Raw genomic sequence first — 15,072 nt, forward strand, 5'->3', positions numbered from 1 at the left:
ACCTCTAGGACAAGAAGCCCAAGTAATCTGCTGTCCCAATGCAGCTTCACCACATCAAATATACTTCTACTCCATTTCCTTGCCCAAACCAGGATTACCAAGAGTTTCTCTAGCTCCCTAATGTCTATGTCAGGATACAAAACAAAGCATTCTGTAACATATTCAAACACCAGGCCCAAAACACAATTTTAGCTAAGGAAATGCACCCCATTAATGACAGTGGGAGTGAATTCCAGAAACTGTTTGACTCTGCCCACATTAAGAGAACAGAATTTCAAAGGTATGCTTCACTTGTATCACAAAGTATGTACATTTTTGCGTATTTCCTCTTTCTGGAGGTCTATTTCTCGCTAAATATTCTCAATTGAGGCTTGGTTCTCATGGCCTGGTCATTAATAAAGTTTGACCAGATAGATTCTCAAGGTTTCAACCTGTGTTATTTGGTTATTCAAGGCTAATATAAATAGAGATGGTTTCTCTCTTTTTAATAGCCAGGACAGGTTTTCCCAACTTGTGGAGTCTCTGAATGTATATTGCTTGAGCTCTAAAGTCTCTCTCAGCTCTCTTTTTGTTGTCAACAGTTCAGTTTTACTTTGGGGACAGGGCTCTCACTTTTGAACCAGCTTCACTCTTTCCTCTTGAGTTAAGAGGATGTTCTGTAACTGTTTTTGTCACCATATTCCCAATGTTCTCAGACGCCCTTACTAAAGAGACCACAGTCCACAAATACTGCAACAAGATAAATGCTAATGAGATCTTAGTACTGAATAAATGTGCCCCTTTAACCCCAACAGATACTTTCAAGCTGCTCACAAAAATAAAATCAGGTTCCCCAAATGATTCATGCCCGGCAGCTATTGTAAAATTGGCAGCAGATCCAGTTGCTCGCTATTTGACTCCCATCATAAACTCAATGTATGCTGAGGGTTATTTCCCTAAGACAGGAAACAGGCATCCATTCTGCCCCTACTAAAAAAACTATCTTGGATGCAAAAGACCCTAACAACTTTAGGCCCATATCCAGATTACCGCTACCAGCAAAAATCATTGAGAGCAACCTAAACACTCAACTTAAGGTGTTCTTGCAGGAAACACAAGCGTTAGACCCCACTCTGTAAGGCTTCAGTGAGGTGCATAGCACAGACTCAAATCCACAGAGGAGATCAGGACGATTTTAGATCAGGGAGGAAAAGCTGCTTTGATAATGCCGGACCTCTCAGCAGCCTTTGCTACGGTCCATCATGCTTTGCTGATGGACCGTTTACATGAGATTGAAGTCCAGGGTTCTGCATGGAAACTTCTCCACTCATTTCTCTCCAACAGAACGCAAACAGTTCTTCTGGGTGAATACAAAGCTGATTCATTCTCATTACCCTGTGGAGTGCCGCAAGGGTCATATTTAAGTCCGTCCCTTTTTAATATATACATGCCCTCTCTGGCGCCACTCATTGAAACCTTTGGTTTCAATTTGACCTCCTATGCGGATGACAACCACACAGTGGTGTCTATTCGGCCGGAGGGGAATCAGGGTACAGCGACCCGGCTCCAGGACTATATGAAAGCCGTTGAGGTATGGATGAATCAAAACGGCCTAAAGCTCAACTCCGGAAAAACTGAGGTTGTGCTCTTCGGTAACAACGCCAACTTCTGGTCCCGGGAATGTTGGCCGGACACCTTGGGCCCCCTTCCCACTCCCAGTAGGAAAGTGAAAAACCTAGGACTATGGATTGATAACAATCTCAGTTTCAAGGACAAGGTGAACAATGTGGGTTCAAGTACCTCATACATCCTAAGATCCTGTAGGAAAATACTACCACTCCTCCCCAAAGACTCTCACAAAACGGTTATAACTGCGTTAACAATGTCCAGGCTGGACTACTGCAACAGTCTCTATTTCAGCATTCAGGAAGGCCTGCTTAATAAACTGCAGATCCTGCAGAATGCAGCAGCAAGACTCCTGACCGGATGTATGTCATTACAATGCATGCTTTTACAACGCATGCCATTGCGACGCAACTTTTACAACGCAAGTCGTTACAACAAGTTGCGTTGGGGGGGCGCTGGTAGTGAATAGTTTAAATTACTATTACAACTCCAGTACCTGTGGATAGTAGGGAAGGTATTGGATAGTAATTAAACTATTCTCTATCCTAGAGCGCCCTCCAGCGCAAATCGTTGTAATGACTTGCGTTGTAAAAGTTGCGTCGTAATGGTAGTGCGTTGTAAAAGTTGCGTTGTAAAGGATGTTTCCCCTCCTGACCGGTACCCCTAAATATGCCTCTATCTCGGCCGTGAAAAGGAAACTTCACTGGTTACCTGTCAGGAAGCGCACTCGCTTCAAAACACTATGCTTGGTCTTTAAGGCCCTCCATGGTAATGGGCCAGACTACCTGCAACAACGAATACGCTGGTATACTCCGAACAGAACATTAAGATCATCTCGTGGGAAACTGGCAACGGTGCAAAAGGCAAAAAAAGCCATCTGGGAGGCAGAAGTTTTGTAACCAATGCGGCCAAGGCATGGAATGGCCTTCCAGTCTACTTTAGGAATATGACTAATCTACAGGCCTTTAGAAAAGCTTTAAAAACATGGCTCTTCAGCAATTAACTGCCAGAGTTAGGTTTACCACCTACAAACCGTAGCAGGATTTCATACAACGCCAGGACACCTTCGGGTAGCAGTTGCGCTCTACAAATAGCCATAACATAACATAACATAACATAACATAACATAACCATATATATTTTTCTCACAAGCACTTTTTAATCTCACTGTCATGGCTTCACATTCCTTTGCTCTTCTTTGTGTGGGCCATCAGTTATCTTGGATGTATTTAGGGATTGTGGTAAATATGTAGGTTAAAGCTAGTAGGCTAATGGGGCCTCTGGATTTAAATTCTTCACATAGAATAAAGTAGGAGCCATACTGGACTCAAACCTCATTAAGAGAGGGGAGTGTACAGACAAATATCTGTTTAAATACCAAGTCTCTTTCTAGACCTTTTGAAGAAAAGGTAAATTCGTTTTTTTCAGCCTATTTAAAGATAGACATGGCACAGAATGATTTTTGTGATGATTGTTCCAAGCCTTGCAATGCCATTAACAGAATAGGAAAGGTAATGGCTACTCCAGACACCTAGCCTGGCATCACTGCCAATCTTCTCAGGAGAAAACCTTTCTGGGTTATGATGTAATGTCTGGCCGTACTCTATTTCCTTGCCCAACCTGTTTTTCATGGCCTCCCCTACCATTTATCATGCATCCCTAATGTTCTTTTTTGTAAAAATTGCAATCCGGCCCATTGATTACACTTTATCTGGCCACAGCCGGAGATTACGGCTCAAGCCGGAGAGTATGGTCCGTGTGCGGAGAGTACGCTCCGGGTGAGGAGAGTACGGTCTGGGTGCGGAAATTCCAGCCCGAGTGCAAACGTAAAGTTGGGAGTCGTAAGTGCATTCTGTGAAAACCAAAAATCGTGTCTTCTGTGAATACCAAAAGTAGTAAGTTTAGGAGTTTGTCTCAGATTAGTTCTGTGAATCAGCCCCATAGAGCTGTAGATCGCCACCTGGTGTTGGGTCAGGATGTTTGCACTTTGTTTTTCTTCAAAGAAGTCTTCCCAGTCACAAGGTAGGCGACTCCTCATTTCGGTGATAGTGTGCATGGGCATCAATATCATCCCCAGATTGTTTTTGCCATAAGGCTGATGATGGAGTTAGTAAGAGTAGTAAAGAGATGTCCATGTATAATGCATCTAAGTAAAATAATACTGCAACTGATAAAGGTTCCCGGGGCGGTGGGTGGGTGCATATGAATCTACAGCTCTATATGCCAAGAACAGATGAATACTGTGGTAAGTAGCATTTTTCATTCGAGGCATATGAGCCGTGGATCATATGCTTTAGCATAGACTATACAGCAGTTATTTCCCAAGCGGTAGATAACTTGTAGCTGTTGCAGTGGTTTGAAATAGTCTTCTTAAAACAGCCTGGCCCACATTAGCTTGTTGTTTTGCTAACACATCTACACAATAGTGCTTTGTGAATGTGTGTGGTGTAAACCATGTTGCAGCCTTGCAGATGTCATCTAATGGTATATTCCCTAAGAATGCCATAGAAGCCCCCAGTATGTGTGTAGAGTGCGTTCTAAGGGGTATTGTTAATGTGCGTTTAGCTTTAATGTAGCATGTTTGAATGCACTTAACTATCCACCGTGCAATACCTGCTTTTGAAATGGGATTGCCTTTATGCGGTGGTGCAAAAGCAAGAAAAAGTTGTTTTGTTTTCCTAAAGGGGTTTGTTCTCTCAATATAATATAGTATGGCTCTTTTGACATCTAATGTGTAAAGAGCACGCTCTGCCGCTGAGTCTGGTTGAGGGAAGAACACTGGAAACTCAACAGACTGGTTGATATGGAAGGCAGAGATTACTTTGGGTAAAAATGTGGCATTAGTCCTAAGAACCACTTTGTTTTGGTGTATTTGCAAAAATGGTTCTTGTATGGTTAGTGCCTGAAGCTCACCAACTCTTCTAAGAGATGTGAAGGCGATAAGGAAGGCTACTTTCCAGTTGAGAAATCGTAGGTCACATTTGTGCAAAAGGTCAAATGGTGGACCCATTAGTCTTGTAAGAACTATATTAAGATTCCACACTGGGGAAGGTGGAAGCCTAGGAGGAATGATTGTTTTGAGTCCTTCCATAAAAGCTTTGATAGCGGGCACTTGAAACAAAGACAAATGTTGTCGGTTTTGTAGGTAAGCAGCTATTGCAGCAAGATGTAAGCGTATGGGTGTATACGCCAAATTGGAATGCTGTAGGTGGAATAGATAACAAATTATGTTTTAGATTGAAGCATCTAGTTAATTGATTTGATTGTTTGTACAGTAAATTGCAAACCATTTCCGCTTAGCTGCATAGCATGCTCTTGTGGCAGGATGTATAGCATCTTTAATGACATACATACAGTCTGGCGGAAGTTTGAGGTGGCCAAACTCTAAGATTTCAGATGCCAGATCGCAACGTTGAGTTGACTGGGATCTAGATGTCTTATCTCTCCATGGTTCTGAGTGAGAAGCTTGAGGGAGAGGTGTAATTGTTGGTGAGGAACTACTGATAGTTCCAACAGGGTTATGAACCAAGGTTGTCAACCGATGTTGGAGCAACTAGAATCATTGTCAGGGAATGTTGTTTGAGCTTGCGAACCACTAATGGAATTAGCGGGAGAGGTGGAAAAGCATAAGCAAATTTTCCTTACCAATTCATCCATAGCGCATTGCCTTCGGACGATGGGTGAGGATATCTGGAGACGAAGCTTGGGCATTTTGTGTGGAGGTGTGGCGAAGAGATCTATTTCTGGGTAGCCCTACATCTGGAAGAATGGGAAGAGAACTTGAGGATGTAGTTCCGCTTCGTGAATCTGTTTTTTTTGGCGACTGAGCAAATCTGTAATCTGGTGGTCTACTCCTGGGTGGAGTTCTGCAAGGAGATATATTTTTTGAGGAATTGCCCATCTCCATATGCTTTGAGCTAGTTGTGAAAGCTGCAGAGAGTGTGCCCCCCCCCCTGTTTTTGCATGTAGTACATTGCTGTCATGTTGTCTGTACGAACTAGGACAGCTTTGCCTATTTGATGCAGTTGAAATGCTTTCAAAGCTAGGAAAATTCCTAGTAGCTCCAAGTGGTTTATGTGGAGTTGTTTTTGTTTTAGGGTCCACATGCCCTGAATGGTAAGTTTTTGAAGATGAGCTCCCCAGCCAGTTAGCATTATTTGTGGAACTGGGTCAACGAATGCCCCCCCTTGGAAAGGTTTTTTGTATTCCACCAATGAATGAATGAATGAATGAATGAATGAACTGTACACTTGGTATAGCGCATGGCTACCCTAAGGCATCCCAGCGCTTTGACCCCGGGCAAATCACCACCACTCATCGGAAAAGGAAGGTCTTGAGTTGTCTTCGAAACACCAGGTGGTTTGGTTGAAGTCAGATGCTCTCAGGTAGATTGTTCCAGAATTTAGCAGTGTGCAGGGAGAACAGCCGTCCCCCCATTCGGTATCTTTTGATCCTTGGGACTGTCAAAAGATTAGGTTCACTCGACCTAAGGGCTCTAGAGGGTCGATATGGACATAAGAGTGGGCACAAGATAGCAGGTCCATTATTTGTGATAGATTTGTGGACCAGGCACATGGCCTTAAATCCTATCCTCTCCTGAATCGGGAGCCAGTGTAGAGCACACAGAGCATGCTTAACCGAGCTGTGTCTAGGAACTTTGACTAATAGTCGGGCAGCGCAGTTCTGAACTGACTGCAGAATTTTGATAGTGCCCATCGGAGCTCCAAGTTAGAGTGCGTTAGAATAGTCCAGTCACGAGAGGATCAGGGACTGGACCATGAGCCGTCTGGTATCCGGTGGGAGGAGGTTTAAAACCTTCCTTAGTACCTTGATCAGGCCAAAACATGTTGCGGCAACCTTCCTTGCTTGCACTTGAAATCCGAGAGAGGGGTCAAGCCAGACTCCCAGACTCTTGATTTGTTTTTTGGGGACCGGGGGGGGACCCAGACAGCTCGGCCACCATGGATCGAGGTTCATGGGGGCCTTGTACCCCATGATCATGATCTCAGTTTTTGTTCCATTCAATTTCAGAAATGAGGCTTCCATCCACTCACAAACCCTTGTGAGACAGGGGGACAGATTGTTTGGTTCAAAAGTCCCAGCCTCAGATCTAGTTAGAGAGACCACTAACTGAGTGTCATCGGCGTATGTGACCAATTTAATTCCCCAGGGAAGCACCACCTCGGCCAAAGGCCTCATATAGATATTAAATAAGGTGGGACTTAGTGAAGATCCCTGGGGAACGCCGTAATGTAGGGGGAGCTGTCTTGATGTAACATCCCCTTCGAAAACAGAAAATGTTCTTTCTGTTAGGAAGGATTGTAGCCATCCCGGAGTTACCAGCCTCCATATAGACGGCGGATCAGCAAAGAGTGGTTGACCGTGTCGAAGGCTGCGCTGAGGTCCAAAAGGACCACCACCGCGCAGCCTCCTGCATCTACAATGCAGAGAGCGATGGGTGCGGCCGTCCACCAACACCAGATCTGTTAACTGACTGTTGGAAAATGAGGCAGTATCTGTGAGGCCTGCACAAATAACATGTCACATTTGTCCTTCACTGGGAATAAAACACCCTGACTCTCAGAGGGTAGCATTGCAGACCAGTCTAAGGTTTACTCAAGGGAGGTGGTGTGGGCTAGTAATCCCCATTTACAAGTAAGCAGAAATAACACTCAATAATTGATTGTCCAGTCTGTACTTTGCTTTATAAAAGTAAGAGTACATTTATTAAACACACACACTATTTAATACCATACAACAAGCTGTTGGAATTACTTTGTGACATTGCATAACATCTCCACCACTCAAGCAGGGGGGGTGGGGTCTAGTACCACCACTCCCAAGTATGCACATCATCTTGCCCCCTAATGCATCGAGTTGGACATAACCTGGGGCGAGGGCTCTGCGCACTGGCAGCATCCCAGTGGCGACCCACCCCATTATGTCAACCAGCATTTAAAATAGGCACACCTACCCTGGTGACACGTAACCCTGACTGAGCATCCTATGAAGTGTACCCCTTTACATCTTAGGTGCTAACAGTCTGGGTTCTTCTTCACCCAACGCAGCAGCAAGAATACATGTTTAGACATCCCTTTAAAATGAGGCACTTATTAGACTCGATAACATTTATAATGCATTGCAATTATAACCTCTAAAAGGCATCATGGATGAAATCACAGGATTAAGCATAAACATCCAGACACCCTAGCAGGAATGTCTAGCAACATAACCCCATTTGGCTTATGACATCACCTTACACAGGTACTTCACATAACACACGTGACTCTCAGTCCCTCTAAAAGAAATACGTTAGTAAATGCATTTCTGGTGCAATTACACCTCTTCACCTCCAGGGGACGCCCGTCTCAAGACATCCCCAACTCAGCACTTCACACCTTGATGCACTCCTGAATACACCCCCAGCTGTAGAACAAAAGTTCCAGCCCAGGAGGTGAGTAAATGCTAGCTGACCCCTTGAGGAGTTAGTCCCTTGAGACTTAGGGGGGGGGACTGTTCCTCTTCATGCTGGGGGAGACTGCGTTGCTCCAGCAGCCCCCCCTGCATCTTTACATGCAGTTGGCGGCGACTCCGCCCTCCTGGGGCCACCACAAGCTGAAAAACGGCCATTTCCATAAAGGCCTGTTTAGGCTCTGCAATGCATTATGGGCACTGCTTCCCGGCTCCATGCATAACATAGCAGTGGCTCCCCCGCTGCTTGGGGAGAGCGGCGCTTCAATCTTCGGCGCTCTCATGATGCTGCCGATTTCCTTTGCGGGCCCGGTCCAACCCAAGCCCCACACATCTCCGGGGTTGTTGGGGGACCAGGTCCCCTATGTGAGTGCGTCAGCTTGGGGAGCCCACCCCCGGCTGCTTCAGCGGCCTCTTGCTCCTGTTCACGAGGGCCCGGTCCCACCCGGGCACCCCGCATTCCCAGCATCTGGCTAGGAGAGTGCAGCCTGGGAAGCCACCCCCGGCTACTCCAGCTGGCTCCCGTCCCGGTCCGCACCCTCGTGTGCGGTTGCGGGAGCCAGCGCTGCTCTTTTGGTCTGTCCGCTCCGGCGGGCTGACACTAGCCTTTTCCTCTGCCCGGTGGGTCTTCAGGGGAGTGCGGCGCCACCCACCCCCACCTTCCCGCTGCTGCGAGGGAGTGCGGCTGCACTCCCCCCGCCTCTGCCACCGCTTCGAGGCCCGGAGATGGGGTCCCGGACCGTAACATCTTCACGGGGAGCGCAATGGCGTCCCCGATTTCTTTTCGCGTCGGGCCCAGAGATGGGGTCCTGGGCCCCAAGACACTCCTTCCTGGGAGCGTGATGGCGCTTTCCGACCTCTGCTCTTCCTTGGGGCCAGCGTAGGCTGCTGGCACCCCGCTTGCACATCTATCACGGGGAGCGCGACAGCGCTCCCCGGCTTGGTTTCTGGACATCGGAGCCCGGAGTTGGGGTCCCAGGCCCCTTACAGGCTTTCTTGCGGGGGCTGCAATGGCGCTCCCCGCCTCCTCCTTACACGGGGCCCAGAGTTGGGATTTCGGGCCCCTCCCCCTGGAAATCTTCATGGCGAGCGCAACAGCGCTCAACGGCTTCCTTTTCAGCAGGGGCCAGGGTGGGCTCCTTCTACCCTGCGGGGGTCTCTTCACGGGGAGAGTGACGGCGCTCCCCGACTTACACTTCGTGGGGACGCGACGGCACCCCACCGTCTTTAGCGGGCCCGGAGTTCGGATCCTGGGCCCCTTTTCATCACCTTCACTGGGAGCGCGACGGCACGCCTCGACGTGGCCTGACCCACCCCGGGGGCATCTTGGAGACTGGGGGCAGAGCCCCACATGCTTCGTCATCGGTCCAGCCAGAGGACAAAGGTCACCTACCTTCTGGGGGCATATCTCAGCCCCCAGGGGTCTGATCTGTACCATTCTGGCCTCCTCTCCCTCCTGATGGCCCGCTCTACCCACCTGGAGCACTTTAGGCCACCCTCCTCGCCTCCAAGAGGGTGAACTTCAGCAGGAAGCTGTTTTTCCGGGCTCCCTGCGCCAGCCTTTCGCCTGGCTCTCCTCCTGGGCCTCTCTTCTCCCTGGCAGAGGCCCAGGCTTCTGCTCACTGGTCCTGGTCTTCACCTGTGGCGCCAGGCAAGGTCCTGGGCCAGTCTGGAGGTTCTTCTTTCCAGTTGCCCATGGCGCAAGGCTCCAGCACAAATCTTCCTCAGCAGAGCACACCCCAGAAAGAGAGCTCCTCTTCATGTACAAGCTATTTTAAAGAATTGGGGAGGAGGTTGGCAGGTAGTCTCTGTTTGCCCTATCACACAGCGACACATCACTTCTCTGCCCCTGCTCCCTCCTTCCTGCCCAGGCCTCTGGATTTGTTCAAAATGGCGTCGTCCAGGGGTCTCATGTCATATGGTCTCTGAGAGCCCCTTCACCCCTCGCTGCCTTTTCTCCAGTGCAGCCTGGTGCCTGGCACCAGTTGTCAGCTACTGATGGATGAGCCTGTAGCTCCACCTATCTTCTCTTCTTGGAGTTGAGGCCCTCGCCCTAAGAATGCTTGTTGTGCTGGGCCGGGCCTCAAAGGCTACAGCTTGGAGAGGTAGGTCATTCATTCAGCCTGGCAGGGTCAGCCCCCAGCCAGGCCCTGGTCATGAGCTGACTCAGAGAAATATAACATTTCTGGATGAACAAAAGCAGTACAAATATGACTTTGGACTCTGCAGAATACTTCTTCTCACACAAGTTACAGTGGACTTTAGTGCGTGTCTGGAGTTTGTAGGCCTTAGGAAAGTGAAACTAGCCCATGGGCTTCACATCCCCATCGGAGAATAATGAAGTGAAAAACAGTAAACCACACTGACTTTCCCTGGCATGTTTCTTCCCACTATATAAAGCCTATTCCACGTCACCACCCAATTCTGCATAGGTCATGCCACACCATTCCCTTTGTATCTGCTCCTGGGCTGGGCACGCCAGGAATCTCCCCTGTGCAGCCCGTACACATGTGTACACGCATGTACACGTGTCTGCATGTAACCAGCCCATTGTCCCTTACTCCAGCTGCAGCACAGCGGCCTAGTCAAGCCAGGGGAACACAATTAAAATCCAAATGCAGTCTCTTTCATCATGAGTTCACTTTGGGCGAGTCCCAACTTATGAGGCTCCCCCACAGTTAAAGCTCAACAATTAGGTGTTCAAAAAACGAAAAATACGGGATGGCTCAGAGTGTCAAAACCACTTTCTAACACTGACCTTGAGCCTGGTTCTACTGGGGTGCTAAGCATTCCTAGAGGGGACGCATTTGAAGTCTTGCATAAAGAACGATGACAATGCAAGAGGCCATCATGCCTATTAATTGCATAAACACTTGGGCTGGTAATGAGTGTTGAGGATGAAATTGGGATATCAGAATTTCCATGTTGCATATCCTGACTGGGTTGGGGTATGCTAGAGCTTTGCAAGTGTCTATGATGGTTCCTAGGTATTGTTGCATGTTGGATGGCTGGACGTGAGACTTGGTGAGGTTTACAGTGAATCCTAAGTCGTGAAGCAGCTGAACTGTTTTGTGAGTATGCTGTATGCAGTTATGGTGTGATCCGGCTTTTATTAGCCACTAGTCCAGGTAAGGGAAGACGTGAATGTGTTGTGTTCTTAAATGAACTGCAACTACTGTCAGACAACGGGAGAACTTTGAATTGGTAATGTTTTCTATCCACCTTGAACCGGAGATATTTTCTGTGAGCCGGGTGAATGGGAATATGAAAGTAGGCATCCTTTAAATCCAGAGTGGATAGAATGTCGCCCTGTTTGAGTAGTGGTAGCACCTGTTGGAGTATAACCATGTGGAAGTGGTCTGATTGAATGTAGAGATTTAGCTGTCTGAGGTCTAATATAGGCCTGAGAGAGTAGTCTTTTTTGGGAATTAGGAAGTACATGGAGTATTATCCTGCCCCTTGATGCTAAATGGAACTGGTTTGATTGCATGTTTCTCCAATAGAGAGAGAACCTCTTATTTTAGGAGGGTGAGATGTTCTGGTGACATTGTACGTGGTTTTGGAAGAATAGTTGTGGCAGTGCTTGTAAGCTCCAGGCAGTAACCATACTTGTCTGAGGTGATTAAGTTCCAGACAGGCAGGAATTGTGAGAGAAGACTCTCGACAGTTGTGGAAGGATGGGGGCAGCGGAGGGAAGTCACTGTTTGTTTGCGGGGGAAGTGCGGCTGGAGTTGCCCTTGCCTCTTCCCTTATTATTGTTTCCTCTATAATTTCCTCAAAAATAACCTCTGGGGGAGTTGGATTGATTATTCCCTTTGAAAGAGGAAGAGGGAATCTCTGTGAACGCTGTATTTGAGCCACCCCTGTAAAAGGAGCGGCGAAAGGAACCCCTGTTCGTAGGTAACTGTAAAGCCCCCGTAGATTTTGCAACCTCAGTGTCTTTTTTCATTTTTTCGAGCGAGATATCTACAGCTGGTCTGAAAAGCTGTTCTTTATCAAAGGGTTAATTAAGTATGGAGGATTGTACCTCTTGTCTAAATTCTGAGATCCTAAGCCATGCGTTTCTTCGCTGTATCACACTAGTATTTACTGCACGAGCTGCTGTGTCTGCTGCATCTAGTGCACATTTAATGGAAGTGTTAGTGATGAGTTTGCCTTCCTGGATTAGGTAATTAGCCTTTGATTTGTACTGATCAGGTAAGTGTTGCATTAGTTGTTCTAACTCATCGTAATGAGCCCTATCATAGCATGCTAGTACAGCCTAAGTGTTGTAATACGGCAGCCTGTGTAGCTACTCTCTTGCCTGAGGCATCAATGAGTTTGTACTCCTTGTCAGGAGGTCGGATGCCTCACCTGTGGTCTGAGAGTTAGCTCTCTTGCGAGTGTTAGAGACTACAAGAGAGTACAAAGGCAACTAACCTTTGATGTAAGCAGGATCAGTAGGAGCAGGCTTATATTTCTTGTCTACTCTGGGTGTGAGTATTCTTGCTCTAACTGGGTCTTGGAATACCTCATCTGTGTGCTTTAACAGGTCTTTTAAAATGGGTAAAGTATGAGTAGATTTTTGTGAATAGGTCAGTGTTTTAACAGGGAAGTCCTCATCCAAAGGCTCTTTATGGAGTTCGGCCCAGTGATATAGGGCAGCTCTATAAATGTGCTGGACGTAACCAACGTTATTGTCAGGTGGAGAGGGTTTAGAGGGATACAGGTCAGGGTTGTTATCTATATCTGGTTCCTTGTCATAATTTTCCCAAGGGTCAGTGTCTTGTGGTATAATATGATCTTGTGGTATGTTCTGTTCTCCATCTGTATCTCCATCCCCATCTCCATAATCATATTCCTGTGTGGTAGGTGAAAGAGGAGGTGGTGGTGAATTTGCAGGTGAGATAAGCAAGTTAGGATTAGGAGGATGGAGAAGGTGGTGGAATGTAAGGTGGAGAAGGGTTAGAGGTATAGGGATCCTCTGAGAGATCAATCTTCCATTTCTTGGGAAGAGTGGCATGAATAGGACCTGTTTGAGGGTTAATGACAAGTCTTTTTTGTTTAGGATCCAAAGGTGGTTCATCGGACCGAGGCTCTTTGGCTGGAGTGTCCTTTTCTTTATGTGCCAATTACGGTGCTGAAGTTTCAGCTCCGACCCTTTTGGTGTGGAAGGTTTTGGCTGAGAGTCTTTGTGCTTGGTAGGCTTTGGCTCCAAGCCTTTCGGTGTTGCCGATTTCGGCTCCGACTGTTTTGGTGCTGGAAATTTTCGGCTCTGAACCTTTAAGCATGGATGCCTTTGGTTCTGAACCTGTAGGTGTGGAGGATTTCAGCTCCGACCCTTTAGGTACGGGGGTCTTCAGTTCCAAAGTCTTCGGTGCCGAAGGTGTAGTCTTCGGTGACGGTGTATGCTTTGACTTTTGTTTCAGTGCTGAAGGTGTTGGTTCGACACCAGAATGGGGCTGGCTCGAGCCAAAGCTGGAAGGCTTCTCTTTATGTTTCTTAGCCGGGCTGGAGGGCGGAGTGTCTGAAACTTTCTGTCGGGCCGACCTGAGCCCGAAGGCGAAGGAGGTATCGGAGCCTTAGCTGCGCCAAACCCACCTTCCCCCGCTTTGAGATCCTCATGGGTGAGTAGTGCGGTTCACAAATCCCTGATTGATTGATTGAATTACATGCACATTTACTGCAGCTACAATCGCATAGTTGGTCTTACCTGGGTAAGTCATACTCTACTGGCCTCAATAAATCTACTCGACCACTCGCTATGGTGATTCAGATTTTATCAGGGCAGCTATTTTTAGGGCCAACTAGCCCTGTCTGATGAGAGAGCTCCAGCTGTAAAGAACACGTTTTCTGTTCATTCAAAAAGTGAATGAGCAATAAAGATGCCTTTGAATCTTGTTTTTGTCTTTGCTGTGTGTTCAAAGTTAAGGGTCAATGTCAGCATATGTATTTTTACAAGGTGCTGCTTATTTTATCCAGGAGATTGCTGCTTCCTTTCCTTTTTCTGACTTCAAAGTTAGAGGATTTTGTAAAGTGAATTATCTGACAATCGTGCTGGACATACAACAATTTAATAACTTGTAAATGAACTGTACAAGTATTTCAAAATATATTTCAGAAGTGAGGAAAGCAGTTTTTTGTAATTCTTAAGTGAGATGCAAACATTTTAATCTGATCAAGGCAAGTCAGAATACTTTACTTGGTCTTGTGGAAATTATAAATATTTGCTGAAACCTGATTTTCACACATTATTGTTTATATGCTATAAAGTTTTATCAGTAAAACTGCATTTCAGTGGGAACGTTTGAGGCCATTTCAATGAAAAATGTCTGTAAATTGCAGTGCACTATCACATCATGCTCTAAAATTATATTCATTAAAAGCAAGAGTTTTTAAATATGGACTGAGAATTAATCTTGCCCCCACCCTGAATACAATGATATTAGTGAAATACGAGGCTAGTCAGGAATCATGTGTACCCTCTGTACACATATTCTTAAGTTTTTTTTTTTACATGGAGCAAAGGTTTAGTCTATTAAATCAAACAAAATATTTATTGTACAGCATGCATGTTGAACTTTCATGTTTTTAAAGCAGACTGTGTCTATATAAGGATGTTTTTAAAAAAAGGTTCACGTTTCGGCACATATCGGGTAGAGCAAGCAGTGCCTCCTTTCCCACCTAAACTTGAGGCCTTGGACACCATTCCCAAAGGCGAAGTCGCACCACTACAACCACAACAGTTTTAAGTTTGCCAATCAGTTACTACCCCAACTAGGGAGTCAGTAAATGATTAATGGTTTGCGACTGCAACAATCCTCGCAAACCACTGATACATTAAAAAATGTGAATGCCAAATAGGCCAGTGACTTCCATCCTAATTAAAATTCATAAAAGATTGCAAAAAAATACATCTGAGATTAACTTTTTCTCACACCCTTAATGGCAGCCAATTTATGGAAGAGAACTTACAATGGTGACTACAGTCTCTTTTATTTGTATGCAAGTATTAAC

General features: G+C 46.4%; 1 protein-coding gene across 1 annotated transcript in view; it reads right to left on the minus strand.

Annotated features, from left to right (window-relative positions):
* AGBL3 (AGBL carboxypeptidase 3) overlaps positions 1–15,072 on the minus strand; it is a 687,703-nt gene that overhangs the window by 440,649 nt on the left and 231,982 nt on the right. The gene's annotated exons all lie outside the window — the stretch shown is intronic.

The sequence above is a fragment of the Lissotriton vulgaris genome, chromosome 1_2 (genome assembly GCF_964263255.1).
Source record: "Lissotriton vulgaris chromosome 1_2, aLisVul1.2, whole genome shotgun sequence".
Taxonomy (NCBI): Eukaryota; Metazoa; Chordata; class Amphibia; order Caudata; family Salamandridae; genus Lissotriton; species Lissotriton vulgaris.